The sequence below is a fragment of the Juglans microcarpa x Juglans regia genome, chromosome 6D (genome assembly GCF_004785595.1).
Source record: "Juglans microcarpa x Juglans regia isolate MS1-56 chromosome 6D, Jm3101_v1.0, whole genome shotgun sequence".
Classification (NCBI taxonomy): Eukaryota; Viridiplantae; Streptophyta; class Magnoliopsida; order Fagales; family Juglandaceae; genus Juglans; species Juglans microcarpa x Juglans regia.
The window spans coordinates 10,413,686-10,430,573 of NC_054604.1; the positions used below are offsets into that span (position 1 = coordinate 10,413,686).

The 16,888-nt window shown below is 34.9% G+C and overlaps 1 long non-coding RNA gene across 1 annotated transcript in view; it reads left to right on the forward strand.

Moving 5' to 3' along the window:
• Positions 1–15,351, forward strand: part of LOC121235928 — a 30,356-nt gene extending 15,005 nt beyond the window's left edge. The window contains exons 3-4 of the long non-coding RNA XR_005934630.1: positions 11,544–11,548; positions 15,163–15,351. This is a non-coding gene — a long non-coding RNA (uncharacterized LOC121235928). The remainder of the gene's footprint in view (positions 1–11,543; positions 11,549–15,162) is intronic.
• Positions 15,352–16,888: the final 1,537 nt, after the last annotated feature.

Genomic DNA, 16,888 nt, shown 5'->3' on the forward strand with positions numbered 1-16,888 from the left:
TCTCTCTCATCGCACATCCCATATCTCTCATCTCTCTCATCACACCATTTTCTCTCTCATCACGACATTCTCACTTTTTAGTACGTTCTCTAATTCTCTCCATTCTCTCTCTCATCTCGCCACCAACGGGACATTGGCGAACCGATCGGATTTATGCCAAGACTGACATCGCTGGTTTTCTCTCCCTTCACCGGCCGGTTTTGGGTGGTTTTAGACATGTTTACATGTTATCAGTTTGGTTTCGGTTTTGGACCAAAATCGAACCGTAGCTATCAGTTTTCACCACTACTAATTGCTCTATCATTGTTAATTTCTTTTACTTTTTGGGTATGAGTACTAACATTTTTGCAGAATTGTCAACTATGAGAGTCGGTTTAACTTTGGGCTATGATCTATATATCTCTAATCATATTGTTAAAGATCAATTCTTTCCTTGTAGTTATTTGGATTAATATTGGTTCCTTTCCCATGGCTTTTCTCCGATATTTGTGATGATATTTTACATTTCAATAATTGTTATCCTTTCAATAATAACCATGTTTACAAAGAAGGTAATGTGTTAGCTAATAGCCTAGTCAACTTTGGTGCCATGGGACATACCATAAGTTTCTCGTCTCTTTTTCAATTCCCTAAGCATATGAGTCTTCTATTCTCTATGGATCGTGTAGGTCTTTCTTCTATTCGATACTAATTCTCTCTTTTGTTCCTTAGGCTCATTATAATCTATTATTGTAAGGTTGTTATGTTTGTCAAGACCTTGGTTTTAGGGTTTTTATAAATCTGTCTCTTATTGTAATCCCAAGTTCTCTCTTTGTATAAGGTATTCCTCCACCATAAGTGGGGTAATCAATAAAATTGGAATTTTTTTATGTTGGTAAAAAGAAAAACTCATGATTCTACTCCTTGGGTTTTTATTTACTTTTATATTCCATGGCAAGCCATGTATTCCATGCAAGACCTTTGTTAATAATCAAGAAGTTTAATTCTGTTGATCAATTATTATAATGCCATAACTTGATATAATGTCATAACTGAGCCTATATGTTTCACAAGCATACATATATATATATATATATATCTGTGTGTGTGTGTGTGTGCGCGTGCGCGCGCTCGTGTATATTAGGTTTAAGTCAATTGGGTCCATCTAAATTCTGATGAATTCAATTTTGCCGCAAATAAGGATTGTTTTTAACAATTAAGGGAAACTAGCATTCCAATGGGCAAATAAATGCTGATTTTGGTGTCAAACTGGGGACCGCCAAGGTAGTATGGTGACCATGACGTGCGCGCTGAAAATAGTTTTCCAAATTGGAGTCATATGTGCGATTTTGATACCTGTAGCAAAACTAATGGCCAAAATAGTGACACGTGTGCAATATTGTCTGAATTTGAGAAATCTTCACATTTTCCTGTCATATATATGCTGATCTATCTTCTCGAGGTAGTCTAGCACTATCAGCGGGGAATATGTCACCTTGGCATCATCAGACTTGGATCCAATGTTTTAAATTCCATTTCGGTGATCGTTCCGTTTGAGGTACTAGAACGGAATATATGTATAAATTATATATATATATATATATATATATATGCATGGTCGGGTTGATGGCTCCAATAAGGTGCCGTTTGGATAATAAGTTGAGATGAAAATTGAAAGTTGAATAAAATATTATTAGAATATTATTATTTTTTTGAGATTTGAAAAAGTTTAATTGTTTATTATATTTTGTGTGAAAATCTGAGAAAGTTGTAATGATGAGATAAGATGAGATAAAATACTTTCACTTTCCATCACTATCCAAATGGGTAAGACTTCCAATCAATGATGGATTAAGGACCAAAGAGAAGCTAAAACATAAGAGTACTAGTAGTGGACTCGGCCAAATTTTGGCCAAAGTTTAGCTAGGTAGCACAAAAATCCACTATAATGAACTCAATAAATGAACAGTAATTTTAGCCAAGATTTAGTCACTGGCCAAATCTGGCTAGCCCCTTAGGCTGGCTAAATATTATTTTCACCATAAAAAATTATCTTCCCGCTGCCTACTGTTCCTCCTGCGCAAGAAGAGAAGATAAAGAAAAGTTCATCTTACTCCCGCACAAGAAGAGAAAGACGAAGGAATAACAAATTTAATTGATGTGCTTTATGCCAAGAGTTTAGAAAGACAAAGGAACAACAACTTTAGATGAAGGACAACAACCATCGATGTCTCCCTCAGGCGCCATCATAAGCCATGTCGAATGCCTCCTGGTTTGCTTCTTTTTCATCTCTTTTTTCTATTTTTTTTTTTTTTTGTGATTTCATTTTATTCTAAATTCTTGTTTGAGTTCTTTCACAGTCTCTGTGTCTTTCTTTCTTTCTTTCTTCTTCAATTTTTTAGTTTTCAGGGTAGAGTCCTTTGCCCAATAATGTTTTTTTGGGTGAGTTTATGTGCTTTCTGCTAAGAGTTGAGAAGTTGAGTTGTTATGATCCAGCTACATTTCAGCAGCTTGGTCTATCGGCTATATGCGGTGCATATTTTTAAACAATTGGAGTCAATGTGAAGGTTGAATAAAGTTAAATGTGGATGATAGTTCTTTTAGGAATTTCGGTCCACGTGGAGGTGCTAGCATTATCCAAAATGTTGATGGGTGTTCCCTTGCAGGATTCTCTTCTTGCTACGGATGGGGAACAAATTCTAAGGCTGAAATTAAAATTGTGCCCGATGGTTTGGCTATTATAAACTTGATCTGTGTTGATTTAAAATCGGATTCTTAGTTGGTAGTGGGGAGGTTTCAGAAGGCAGAGTAAAGGAAGAGTTTGCCTTGATCTTAGTTGATGTTTGGAATACTATTACACTATGTGTGCTTTGTTGTTGAGGTATAACTAGATTGTATAGGGACTGAAATGAGTGACTTCCCTGTAGTGTGGAAGAGAACTGAACGTGGATCGACTCTCTATAACAAAGCATTTTTGCCGGGAATGGATCCATACGCTGACCGTCATGCCTACTTCACAAATTTTTTAAATAACAATGACTTTTTTATAGGTGCCACAAATGAGATTAATAAACAACAACTCTCTCCACCCTGAGTTGAGGTTATTGAGGTTGAACTAAGTGGACGAAAATCGCAACAAGGTAATAATTTTAATAACGAGGAAGATTTGATACTTGTAGAAGGATGGCTTGAAGTTTCCTTATATGCAATGCAAGGAAAAGATTAAAAGCATATAATGTTATAGAAAAGAATTCGTAAATATTTTGAGGAAAACAAGAAATTTGATTCTACATATAACTACACATCTCTAATGAGTCGGTGATCGACGATTCAACGAGCGGTAAATAAGTTTTGTAGTTACTTGATACAAGTTGAAGGAATGCATCCAAGTGGTTGTAATGAGCAAGACAAAGTATGCTTTTCACCTTTTAAGTTTTTTTCTTTTTAACAAGCTAATTATTTTGCACCATGCTAAGGTAGTTGAATATCATGTATATATTTACTTAATTATATAAAGTGAATTTCAGATTAAGTTTCATGGTGCTTTATGCATGTCGATTGGCAAGGCAAAGGTGATGTACTTAGAATTGGAGAAGAAAACTTTTCACTTTGATCATAGTTGGTGCGTGTTGAGATTCCATCCAAAGTGGGTGGAACATATGGAAATAGTGTAGTTTTCCTTGTCATTTAGAGTACATGCTATAGAGTAATTTTCCTTGTCATTTATAGTACATTTTTTAATTGTTGAGTTGTTATTTTAAGAGACAGAATCTAACTCCATACGTTACATATTAGGACAAAAACACATTTAAGAATTGTAAGAGACACAACTAAGAAAGATTGTCCCAAATATACCACGCATTTTTCATACATAGGTTAAAAAAACAATTAAATTGGAATTAGTTGAAGATGACTTTTAATTTCTTTTTATACATGTCAGTACATAAAATCATTTAATTAATTTAAAAACTAAATAAGCTAGGGAGGCCATGGCCGTGCGGATACCCCTTGGTTCCGTCACTACTCATAAGGCATCAACAATATCCTTATAATATGTAAGGCCCAACCTTACAGTCATGCTCACTAAGTTTCTTATATGCCCCACAAGATTGGTCTCATCAATCAATTCATCAAAGGCGGGTATTGGGAAAAACTTTATACTTTTTTTTAGTTAATAATGCACTTTGAGAGACCTTATATGAGCACGAGTCAGCTGATAGCTGTGCAGAGGTGGGAGATCTTTGAAGTTGACAAAAAAGCCAAATTGAAAGCTATGAGAGTATTGGTAATGATCTAGTCATTATCAAATCTAAAATTTGATTAAGAGTTAAGATTTTGGCTAATAGTTTTCCTTCTGACCGGTTGGGTTGATGTTGGGCGTTTAATTACCCCCAATGAAAATGAGACACGTAGTTAGTTTTACACTAGACACACTAAAATTGGTCTCATCTAATTATACAGAAGAAACTCATTTATGAGAAGAGAATGGACATTTAAACTTCATCTTCTTCTTTGAATCAGTATGCCACTGCACCAAACCCAAACCACAGCCACACAAAACTAGGTTTGTGGCTGCCACAACCGGAAAATGCCGTAGCACCACTAAGCTCCATCACCCCCACGAAGCTCTATTGCCCAACATAGCTTTCGCCCATCACAACCGTTACCAAACAAAATTAAAGCGTCTAATCACACACTAAAAATTTGGCCACCATAGTGCTAAGTACATCAATGAATGCCATCCCGAAATCCAATTAGTCTGTCGAGCAATTTTAAGGAAAAAGAGGATAGTGTGTGCCAATAATTTAAACATTGTATATTAGTTCTCTATCTATTAGTTCTCTTTCTGATTCCTAACAGTGAATTTAATGGTGCAAGTTGGTCCTTTTATGTCAGCCTCCATTGCAGAATAGCTTTTCATCGAGTTCTTTGACACTATGGCCGTCTAATTGTTTGGACTACGACCAAAGAATGCTACAAATCTAAACTCCCACACTCTAAACAAAGTCTGAACATTATGCAATAACAAATTGAATAACCCTTTGTTTTCTTTCTTATTTCCAGAGGAAGGAGTAATAGAATAGAATATAGAATACAAATATTCTATTAATACAAATCGCCTGAGAAATAAGTTACTAATGAAAATGAAAGAAAAAAAAATAAGAGACTGAGAATAAGCAAAAGAAGAAAATTTTAGCTAGCAGAGGTGATGGGGGAAATAGGAAGGAGAGAACACAGTACAATGAGGAGAAATTGAAACAAAAATAGAGCGGGAGGAAATTTACTGGCAAGCACCCACTTTGCGAACAAAAACAAGGGATTCTGTGGGGGGAGGAGAGGGTTTTCACGAGGGAGGAGGAATTTTTTTCTCTCTCATCAGCCATAGGCACACATATGGTATGTGTAATAGAAGAGTTACATGGCAAACACTCATTAGGGGTTGTTATTTAAGGGAAAGCAGATGGATTGGTGGGAAGTTTTTCTCTTTGGCTAAAGCCAAAACCATTGGAGAAGTTAATCCACATTAGACTATCCATCCAAAAGTCAAAATAATAATATAATATTAGATATTTTAATAATAATTTTTTTAATTTTTTTTATATTTTACAAATACACTCCATATTTTAATTAATAATTTAATTTTTACTTAAAATTATTTTTTCTCAACTATTTTTTTCCTCAACCTAATTATCCAATAGTAGTCATTGAGAATATTTTTAGAATAAAATATTATTTTGGAGATCTATAATGGCTGGCCAAATTTGAAGAAATTGATAAATTTACTGTAGTTCAAAAGTGGAGGTTTGAAGTTTTGACTACTTCAATTCAGACTACTTTTGAGCCACTTAGCCAAAATTTGACTAGGCACTGCCATTTTACTAGGCCAATGCCAGCGCTCAATTGAATCGAGGTAGTAATTGATTTACTAAAAAAAAGGCCTATAAGATATGCCAAGGCGCATTGAATTGTGCATGATAAACTTTTTTTTATAGAGTGCATGATAAACTTACTAAGATGTCTTTCATTTGCCATTGAGGATAGAGTAATTTCGAGGGAATTAGATTAATGTTCTATACAATATAATATATTATCGAATATGTTTTGTACTTAACTAAGGAGATAAATACATTTTTGTACTTTTGAACATTAGAGATTAGCACTCTGTACACATTACCCTTATTCAATTGAGCAATTAATTAAGATGAATGAAAAATAGGTGACATGACACAATTTTGACAGTTGGATCTCATAAAATCTCAATTTTTGATAATTTGAGAGTGCACTATTTATAGTTATGCATCTGGACCGGATTTTTTTTTAGGTTCAGTCTGAAACCCAAACATTCGGATGAATCCGGGCAATGATCCACCTGGATTGGACCCGAGTGGGTAAGATATTCCCAAATCCAATTACGGATACCAAGTATTGACCTGGTTATCTATAACCGTTTCTTTTTTTAAAAAAAAAAAAAAAACCTGTTTAATTTTACAAAACGGCATCATTTTGTTTATGGAAAACGACGTTGTTTTGAGCCACCGTCAATTACTTCCCCTGCCCTACACTCCCATGCATATTTCATTTCGGTTTCTCCCTCTTTGGACACTGTTCTTTGCCCCATTTCTCTCTCTCTCTCTCTCTTAAGTCTCAACAACCCTAGTGCGTGCCATCCCTATTCTTCCATCGCCGTCGGTAAGAGGTCGCTGTCCATTTGTCTAAGTCCTCAAAATCCTAAGAGCACTATCGTATGTTCCTCTCTTTCTCTCTCTCTTTATTTGTATAGGGATTTTTGTGTTTGAATTTAAAAATGGATGCACTTTGGCTAGATCTAAGTTTCTGTGTTTGTGTATCAACTTAGAGAAGGGCTACCAGCCGAACGGGTGAGAAACTCTGTTTTACACTTGCCAATGAGAAATTGACACATATGACTTGTAGCAAACAAAACAATAGGCTGGCATGCGGGAATCATTTTATTTATTTTTTCCTAAAAGGGATACATTCCAACCCTCTATATCCCTCCTTTTCTCTCTCTCTCTCTCTCTCTCCCCCCCCCCTCTCTCTAAAAATTCTATCATTCACAATGCAATATTGCACCTCGAAAAATTACAATAGAGATTAAAAAAATATATATTAATAACTGAAGATTTACAACCAAAAATTTACAATTTCCTGAAAAATCTGTCATTCACAATTATTTAAAAATTAATAATAGAAAATCTACAACCTACTCAGTTAATTTGAATGACCATTTGTGTTTGTTTCCAATTTCTTCATTTTTTCAATGAAAGGATGTGCTTCCATCTCTTCATGATAGAGATCTCTTTGCTAGTGGCTAATTAATTACTTTTTCACTTCTTATTTCCAAATCACTCTCCACCAAATCTCTGATCATGTAGATGAGACAAAGGGAGAAAGGATGAAGGCTATGTGAGAAAGAGGAGAAAGCTGGGAAGATGAGAGAGAGGAGAGAGGAGAGAAGAGCTGGGTTGTGGAGACTGGAGAGGAGAGAATAGACAAAGGGAAGAGGAGATGGGATGAAGGGAGAAAGAAAAAACTCACTCAACTCGCACACATCATAATATACATAAGTCCTATATGTGTTGAAATTCTATTGGCCGGTGTAAAAGGGAAAAAAAACACCCGACCTGATTGAAGCATTTCTCATCTCGTAATGCTCTCGTTGCCCAATGGGTTTCTTTATGTTGGCTAGATCTAAGTTTACTGATTATCATCCATGGCCAATCATTTTGGATTTTTTTTATTCTGGTTAGGTCTGTGCTTCTATTGCGTCGTTTGTGTAGTTGTCAGAATTCTAGCTTATGCTTGGGGCTGAATAACTATTGGCTTTGCATCTATTTAGGTTTATATTCTTTAGTCTTCAATCTTTTCTTTGCTTCTCGTCCGCATGTACCAGACAATGCTTAGATCGTATTAGCTTGCACTATTTTCTGCAACTGTTGTAATTGACACCTTCAAATAATCAAAGCCAAGTTGTCTATAAAATTAAAGAACTGTTTACAAGTTTTGTAAACATATATCACAGAAAAAGACTCACAAATTCATATGGTTTGTTGTGATAATTATACAATTTTTTGTTTATGTAAAATATATCTAGCATTTCACATTTAATCATTATTGTTTACGGATTTTATTTTTGTGAAATATTTTTGCAAAATTACAGTCTTCATAAAATTTTATTTTTGTGAAATCTCTTTGTAAAACTATAGTCCTCATAAAATTAAGTTTTATACCCTCCAATCTTCATTTGCCTTTGAAAGAATCTATTTTGTTTAACTCAGCTAAACCATATAATATAGTTTTCAAATTATAAAATCATAAAATACAAACCCAAAATCCTAAAATCACAAGCCTTACCCTAATTATTCTTCCATTATTATATTTAATGGGTTTAATAATTTCGATGCATTTCTTTTAGTTCAAATTTATCTATATTTTTTGCCATTGCTATAATATGATATATTTTAAATTATTTATTGTCATTTTCAAATTGATCTATCCATTTTAAATTATTTCATCGTCCATCATTCATTCCCGAATCTAATCCTTTTTCAAGTCATCAGTCGATTCCATTTTGGTCATGAAACTTGCATGAAAAAAAAACAAAATGAAAGAAAATATTCAAATCTTCATTCATTATCATGATTAGGGAAAGAAAAATGTTTTATTGACCACTATTTGAGGTTGTGGAAGTTGGGCAATGGAATCATCAAGATGTTCACCACCATACACACCAAAACCATTTTGTCCACAACCAGTTTAATGCTTACAAATCCATGTGTTCTCACCTACAAATCTGCTTGCTCATGTGCACCAAACTCAACTAGGCACTGGTCTTGTCCAAACAATCTTGCACCCTTCAGTTGGGACACAGACAACATAATGATTGGGACCCTTTAGCAATTTAAATCTAATTAGAATCATACAAATTATTGTCCAACATGTGATAGTCAAAACTAGTCTAAAAAACGAGTCTTTATTTTGCTATACATTTGATAGCAATGTCTTATATAGAGATTTGAGTCTCCTTTTATGTGTGTTTATGTGTAAAATCTAGATAGTTGCCTATTGCATTGTCATTTTATGTGTTTATTTAGAGATATATATATATATATATATATATTCATTTTACTGTTGATTTGATTTCTATTATATTTCTCTTTTTATTTTTTTATGTTTAAAAACAGATAGAAGTTAGTTTTAGTAGTAATATTGGTGATTGGCTCATATATCATTGGGCATGGAGGAAAATATTATTCCTTTATTACCTTCCTCCATGAATACAGTAAACTCCACACCATCCCTCCCCCATAGACAAAAAGAGCCAAAAAGAGTGCCAACCAATCTATAGTATGAAATCATTTTACAAAGGTTGAGCCTGTTGATCCCATTGACCAAAAAGCCCAATGCAATTATTGCTCAAGGCTAGGGGTGAAAACCGATGGTATCGGTGCGGTTTTGGTCCAAAATTGAAATCGCACCGATCCCTTAAAATGATGTAAATCTCGACTGAAACCGACCAGTGAAGGGGGAGAAAACCATTGACATCGGTCTCAGCATAACTACAGTCAGTTCGTTGGCATCTTCGGTGGCGATGGTGATGGACCTGCCATTGCGTGTGAAGCCGTGGTGAGAGAGAGAGAGAGAGAGAGAGAGAGAGAGAGAGAGAGGACGGGCGGCATGAGAGGAAAGAAATGAAAAGAAGAAGGAGAAATGAGGAAGAATAAGGTGCGGAGAGTTTAAACCCTAGGGGGAAATGGCGCTGTTTGTCTTTATATATTTTTTCAAACACTGAGTTCTAAAACAACCTCGTTTCACTTAAGTGAAATGGCGTCGTTTCGTATATGTATAATTAAAAAAAAAACATTTTATCGATGCGGTCGGTTCACCGGTCCGATACAGGATCAAACCGGGACTGAACCGTTGGACATCAGTTTTTGCCAAATGCAACCGTTGGCCAACCAGTTCTACGCTGGTTTTAGCCGGTCTGGGTCGGTCCCGATCGGTGTTCCGATTTCTTGTACAACCCTACTCAAGGTTATATGGATGTCATTATAAAAATGACATTTCATCAATGTCACACCACCTAAGGTGTTCTTGTCAAACCTTTCCAATCAAAGAGAAAACAAATCTTGGGAAGGATAAATCATCATCTTAATCAGGAGTTAGGATTGATGGTAAATGATCTAGTCCTCAAGTGTTAGGAAAATATGATCCTAAAAAACTAAGGGTGATGATTGCCAATTATTTTATCCAGTGTGAATTGCCATTCAAGATTGTAGAACATCCAACATTTGCTGAACTCCAGGGTACTTTAGAGTCTAGATACACAGTGTTATCTTGAACCACCTTGCAAAAAGAGTATATTAGTTTATACAATGGGGAGAAGTAAAAGTTGAAGGCTTTGTTGAGCGGTCAAACAGTTTGTTTGACCACTGATATATGGACATCGGTGCAAAACAAGAATTATGTGGTACGTGTCATTTTATTGATCAAAGTTGGGTCTTGAAAAAGAAAATCATAATGTTTGGCAAATTTCTAATCATAGGGTGAGACCATTGCTTGGATGTTAGAGTCCAGCATGATGGATTGGGAGATGGACCACATTTTTACGATCACTATATATAATGCCTCCTCTAATGATGTCGCTATTAATCATGTGAGATGGAGCATAAGAGATAAGAAATTCACAATTTTGGGGGGCGAGTTTATACACATGCGATGTGCTACACATATTTTAAAAAATATACATGATGCAATAAATAAGATTAGAGAGGCAATAAGATTTGTTAGGTTTTTACAGGCAAGGCTTTATATGTTTAAAACATGTGCAAACAAGCTGAACATTGAGTGTGAGAAAATGGTATATCTAAATGTTCCTATTGCATGGAACTCAATATACCTAATACTAAGTATTGCTGAAAAATATGAAAAAACTTTTGTAGTAATGGGAGTGAGGGATTCACCACTTTTGGCATCGGCGTATGAGAATTGGCAAAGGGCTCGAATTTTTGTTAAGTTTGTAAAAGTTTTTTATGATATCACCTTGAAAATCTCCAGGTCAATGTACGTGACCTCAAATATACTATTTCAGCAACTTTGTATAATTGAGCACACTTGAATACAATGTGTCAGAGTAAGGATGGCGTGTTGATGAGCATGACATCTAATATGAAGTTTGAGTTTGATAAATATTGGGGGAACACAGATAAGATAAACATGATTGTTTATGTAACTTTTTTCCTTGACCCTCAATATAAGACTGTGTCCTTGACATATTGGTTGTAAATGTGCAGAGAGGATGAATGCGGAGATAGAATTGAGGCTAAAGTGAGATTGCTCATGAATCGTTTGATTGAGCAAAACCGTTTGGTATTTAGCTCAAATATCGATAGGTATTTGTCAGATATGATTGAACCAAAAACAATCGAGTTTGAGATTTTGACTTGGTGGAAGAGGAACTCGTATAGATATATCATCCTTTTGGAGATTGCATGTGATGTATTGGTCATCCCTATTTCCATTGTTGCATCCGAGTCCTCATTTAGCACTGGTGGACGTGTATTGGACCCCTATCGAAGCTCATTAAGGCTGGAGACTGTACAAGCATTAATCTGCACTCAAAAGTGATGGGGTCATGAACCAATTAATATTGAGGAGGTGGGGGAGCATGTAGAAGGTATTGACATCAAAGATAAATATTTCTATTTGTTAATTTTATTTTTTATTACTAGTTTATCCATTTAACTTAATTTCTGTATTTTTCTTCTTCTTAAGGTAACCCTCCTTCTTCAACTTCAGCAACTTAAGAATTTTCAAACTTTGCTGGTGGTTCATCCCATATATATCCAAGGTATATCTTTCCTTGTATTACAACTTTGTAAGATTGTTGTTGGATAATTGTTATTGATAAATTTATGTTATATGTATTATGGATATCTATTTTCAATGTCAATGATTTATCTTCGGTACAGATTTATCTTTGCCAAATTAGCAAGATCAATAAAGAAAATTCTTGGATTTACTTTGTTTAAGGCGGAGTTTAGTATCCATCCAGCATTGGTAAATTTGTAAATTGGTATTGGTTAAGGTAATAATATTGGTAAATTTGTATTGCAACTTTGTAAGATTGTTGCTGAAACACCAAGTTTAAATGGAAATTTTGTTTATAGAAGGAGATAGTGATGGTGGGACCCCTAACCAGATTAAAAGACCTGTAAGTGGTTGTAAACTATTTCATTAGTTTACAAGCATTAACTATTCCATTGGTACTGATATACTATTTTATCTAGGAAAATAATTTACACAACATTTTTTAGAACACTTTACACAACTACGTTTTAAATGAAGGGTATTTTTGTAAAACATCTTATAAAAGTAACATCATTTTATAAAAATATCCTCATTTTATAACATGGTTGTATAATGTGTTGTGTAATGTGTTGTATGTATATCATTACTATTTTATTTATCATTTACCCTGCATTCACTTATTTTTGTAGGTAATACTAAAGATGAAGAGCAAACACGCTACATGGACCATCACCAAAAAGAACTATAAGTATTTGCCACTTTAGATGTGCAGGTTTTTAATTGTACAGGTATTCATAACATTTGCTAACTCTCTTCTTTCCTTTCCTTTCCTTTCTATAAGAAAGGGGTACCCATAGTGGGCACCCCTTCACCTTCTCTTGGGGGTTATGAAGTAGCTCTTAGGCCACTTCATGAAGTTTGATGGCTGACCCTTAATGGCCAGCCAGGGGGTTACACTGGAGAGACTATTTACCCCCCCTTTGGATGTGACACTTAGATAAACAAGTTCTCTCTCTCAAATAGTTCTCTCTAGTCACGACATCTAGGCTGTGGAACATGTGAGTGTTGCTCTAGTATTACCACATGGCACACTCCACCATCGATGTGAAGATCGTGGATGAACAACGACGCTGGAGAATTCGTAGAACAACTGCACTAGATCTGAGATATTTTCTATGAGGTAATATTGCTTCCGCTGTACATTCTGATCTAGTATTTCTAACATTGGTATCAGAGCCCACTCGCTTGTTCCCAATTTGTGTTTTTGACGTGCACATTATAATTTCATTTTACTGAAATATTTTTGCACAATGAGAATTTTTTACCAACAAGATGGCTGCCGTTATGGTGGTAGCGCTGCTATGGAATGGCTGCAACCACCCAATCAAATCAACAAGGACACGGCCTTATGCGGCAGTAGCGTTCACTAGAAAAGGTTTATGCCCATGTCGGTTTGACCACCAGCCGCAAGCAACGCTGCACTGGGTGCTGCATGATGCGCAACACCACAAATAGTGTTGGGTTATAGCAATCGCTGCTCAGCAAGGCATGTAAAGATCTGCCTCGAGCGGAGCCATGCACCATGGTGCAGCGAGCACCTGGTGCTACGCGCACCAGTGAGCGGCAGAAGGCAAGAACCCCGCGGAGTGTCTGCCAAGGAAGGCAGAGCCTCGTGCGCTGGCTGAATGGGTGGCGACGAGCATTGCAGCTTCAGGACATCGCCCATGAATGGGGGCGGCACTGCCACGACTTGGCGCCTCTGCCAGGGCCCTCGGAGTCTTGGTGAATGGCCACACAGCAACCGGCGATGGTTACAAGTGCTGCTTTAATTTTTTTTTTCTTTTATGTTACATGAAGAAGTAACTTATATGGGTGAAAGGAGAAATATGAACAGTGGTGTTCATTTGGTTTGTGACGAAGTTTTGGGCTGGAGGCTACAAAATGAAATGGGCTTATGTTTTAAAATCATTTGTGGGTTTCAAAACAAACTCAAATAAAATTTTGAGATATGGGCTAAAAACCAGTTTATTTAAGGGTTGTGAACAATTTCTTTTGGGCTAAAATGGTTTTGGGAGATTTTTTTTTTTCAAAATTCGCTTGTTTTGTTTTTTGTTATAAAAGAAAGCCCAACTCATTTTTTTTTTAAAGAAAAGAGGCCACTGAGTGAACTGGGCCATGAGCCTGCCCACGCAGCAGTTGGGAGCCCAGGAGGGTGCAACCCACTGGTTGTCCTAGATCAGTACCACAATTCTTTTTTTTTTTTTTAAAAAAAAGAATTTAATGGTGTTTTGAACCCCAAGACCTCACACACAAGGGCTATAAGCTCAACCATTGGGCTAGAGCTTATTGTTAGTGTGTATGTTGATTTTATTTAGTAATTCAGCATGTAATTGTGGTATAAAATATTTATTTTTTCTTAAATATATTTTTTGCATGTGCTTATTGAATACATGCATGCCATGATATTATGATGTCATGTTTTATCGTATTTATAGGCATTTTATTTTAAGTTATAAATTGCCTAGATTATTATTTTTTGGTGAATAATAATTATTTGGATCAAACGTGATGTTATCATTTTTGTACATGTATTTTGATTACATGTAATTGTATGAGCTTATTTTATCACTTGTATTGTTAGACTATTTTTTAGAATTGTCTTCATTCTTTTAGAATGTGATAAACTAGAAGATTAAATAGTCCGAGTTTGATTAGTCCATGTTTATAATTGGCTCATATTGATTTCTTCAATCAAGGAAGAAATTATTTTTACATATGATTGACTCGGTAGATTACTTATCCTAATGGGAGTATGGTTGATATTGATTTGGAATTAATCTCCTATACGATATAAATTTGCACAAAAATTAAGTTAGAAATTAATAATTAAGCATTGAGGCGCAAGAGATGATTAGAAAGCTTAGCGAATTTTCGATCTTGTGACGTGTATTAATTAATTTTTGTTCTGACTTAGATTGATGCGGCAAATTTCTTAGATGTGTGTGCAATTAGATGCACTTAGTTTAGTAACTCTGAGATAACTATAAAGAAAGCCTAAAGATTATTTATATGACTTAATCGTCGCATTAATCTCCTCCATGAGCAGTAGTTGGAACAAATAAAATTATTGTGAGTGTCAGATAGTCTTAGACTATCATTATTGTGAAACCTCTAAAAGGTCTAGAGTAAAATTGGAAGTGCGTGTGGGACGCATGCACTACAATTTTTATAGAAGTTGATGGGATCAACTATCAGATAGAGCTAAACCACTATTTTGCCTTTGAATCTTGTGGGTAATAACAGAAGTTGTGTGTTATTTTTGTAACGCAAAGATTAATTACTCCTATATTTGAGGTTGAGCATTATAATCTTGAAGCAACTTAGATTAACTCACAGATAAGCACATACCCTCTATACTTGCTAGTATGTTTGGCAAGTAAGGACATTAAAATTTAAGTGTGCATGAGTGTTGAGGACATTCTTGATTGGCACATTCATTCTTTAAAGTTTTTATCAATACACATTTATGTGGTATTAGCACTGATAATCTTGCTCAAGTTTTATTTCTCTCTAGCGAAAAAAAATAGGTTCTTGCAGATATATAAACTTTGGAGCACCCCTTGAGAGTAATAACACCAAACACCTTGGAGGTTTGCATGGTAACTGTGGCAAAAGTCTGAATAATTAGGTACGACTTAAATTAAGCCTAAAAATCTTGCTCGTGGTTGCATTGATGCAAGATAGGTTTTAGGCTAAAATAATTTCTTGCAAAGTTTTTCTTTACTCTCCTATAGTGGATTAGAGAATATGCAAAATATTGAATATGCAAGAAGTAATGATATATTGCTAGTTAGCAGCTAAAACGTCGCATACTGCATTTGTTGCACAAAGTAATGTTTTTTATTAGTGCTTTTAATGCGATATTAAAGAAGTCTAAACCTAATTTGATTTAAGACTTATTGAAAGTAGTGGTGTTAGTGAGAATTCCTAGAGGTTTAGAAGTTGGATGATCACTCATTGACTTAGTGGTATTATTTCTTGGGTGGGGAAATGATATACTAAAATATGTCATAGAGGCATAGAATGATGGGTGTGAAGCTTGACAAATTAAAAAATTTCTTGCTAATGAGATCCCTCCCCTTGGTTTAGAAGAGTAAAAGAGAAAAGTCAATACGAGCATTTTCTATGTGAAAGTTCAGATACATGCACACTAAGGACTTTGATAATAAAAATATTGTTTCATCATATAAATGTGATCCAAAATTTTTTTATGAAAATATATTTTTCAGTTAAATTTTTTTCAAAATCACAATCGTATGAGTTATATGATGAGAACAATTATCTCGCAGTTTATTGACTTGCTGAGAATGGTGTTATAAATAAATTATGGCGCAAAACTGTTGTTACATCACACTTAGGTTGATGTAATATGGGGTTGCAGCCTTAATTCTAATTTGTCATCCTTAGATCAAGTTCATTCGCTTTTGAGAAAGGCTGAGTGACTATTTTGTGCAAACGTGAATTCTACTAAAAATTGAGATGATCTAAACTTGATCATTTTTTTGTTGAGTCAAGAAAATTACTCGTATTTTCGATGAGGGTAGGGAATTGTGGATTTTCGTAACACTTATTTTTGGAAAGAACGTTTTCATCACATTTCATTCCACATTACCTTAACCTTAATATTTTCAAAATTCTTTTTATATAAGATTTCCAAAAATAGTGGGAGTAATTCAACAACTAGTGGGAGTATACCTTTGAATTAAGATGTACCATTAGTGATATTGACTCCCAAAAGTTGTAAAACATAAGGATCCTTTTAAATAACGTGATAGCTTTATATCAATATTCTCTCGTCGTTTAGAGACTAGAAGAGAATATTTGAAATATAGCTCCGCTAAAGGTATTGGATTCACATAGTAGGAATCCCAACATAGAATTTTAGATTCACTTCACTTATATGATCCAACCTGGGGTTGTTGATCTAATTGACAAAGGAAAAATGGAGTTGATAGAGGTATAGATCTATCTCTTAGCACTAATGGAGTTGCATTTAGATTGCAATTGATCGCATATTTAT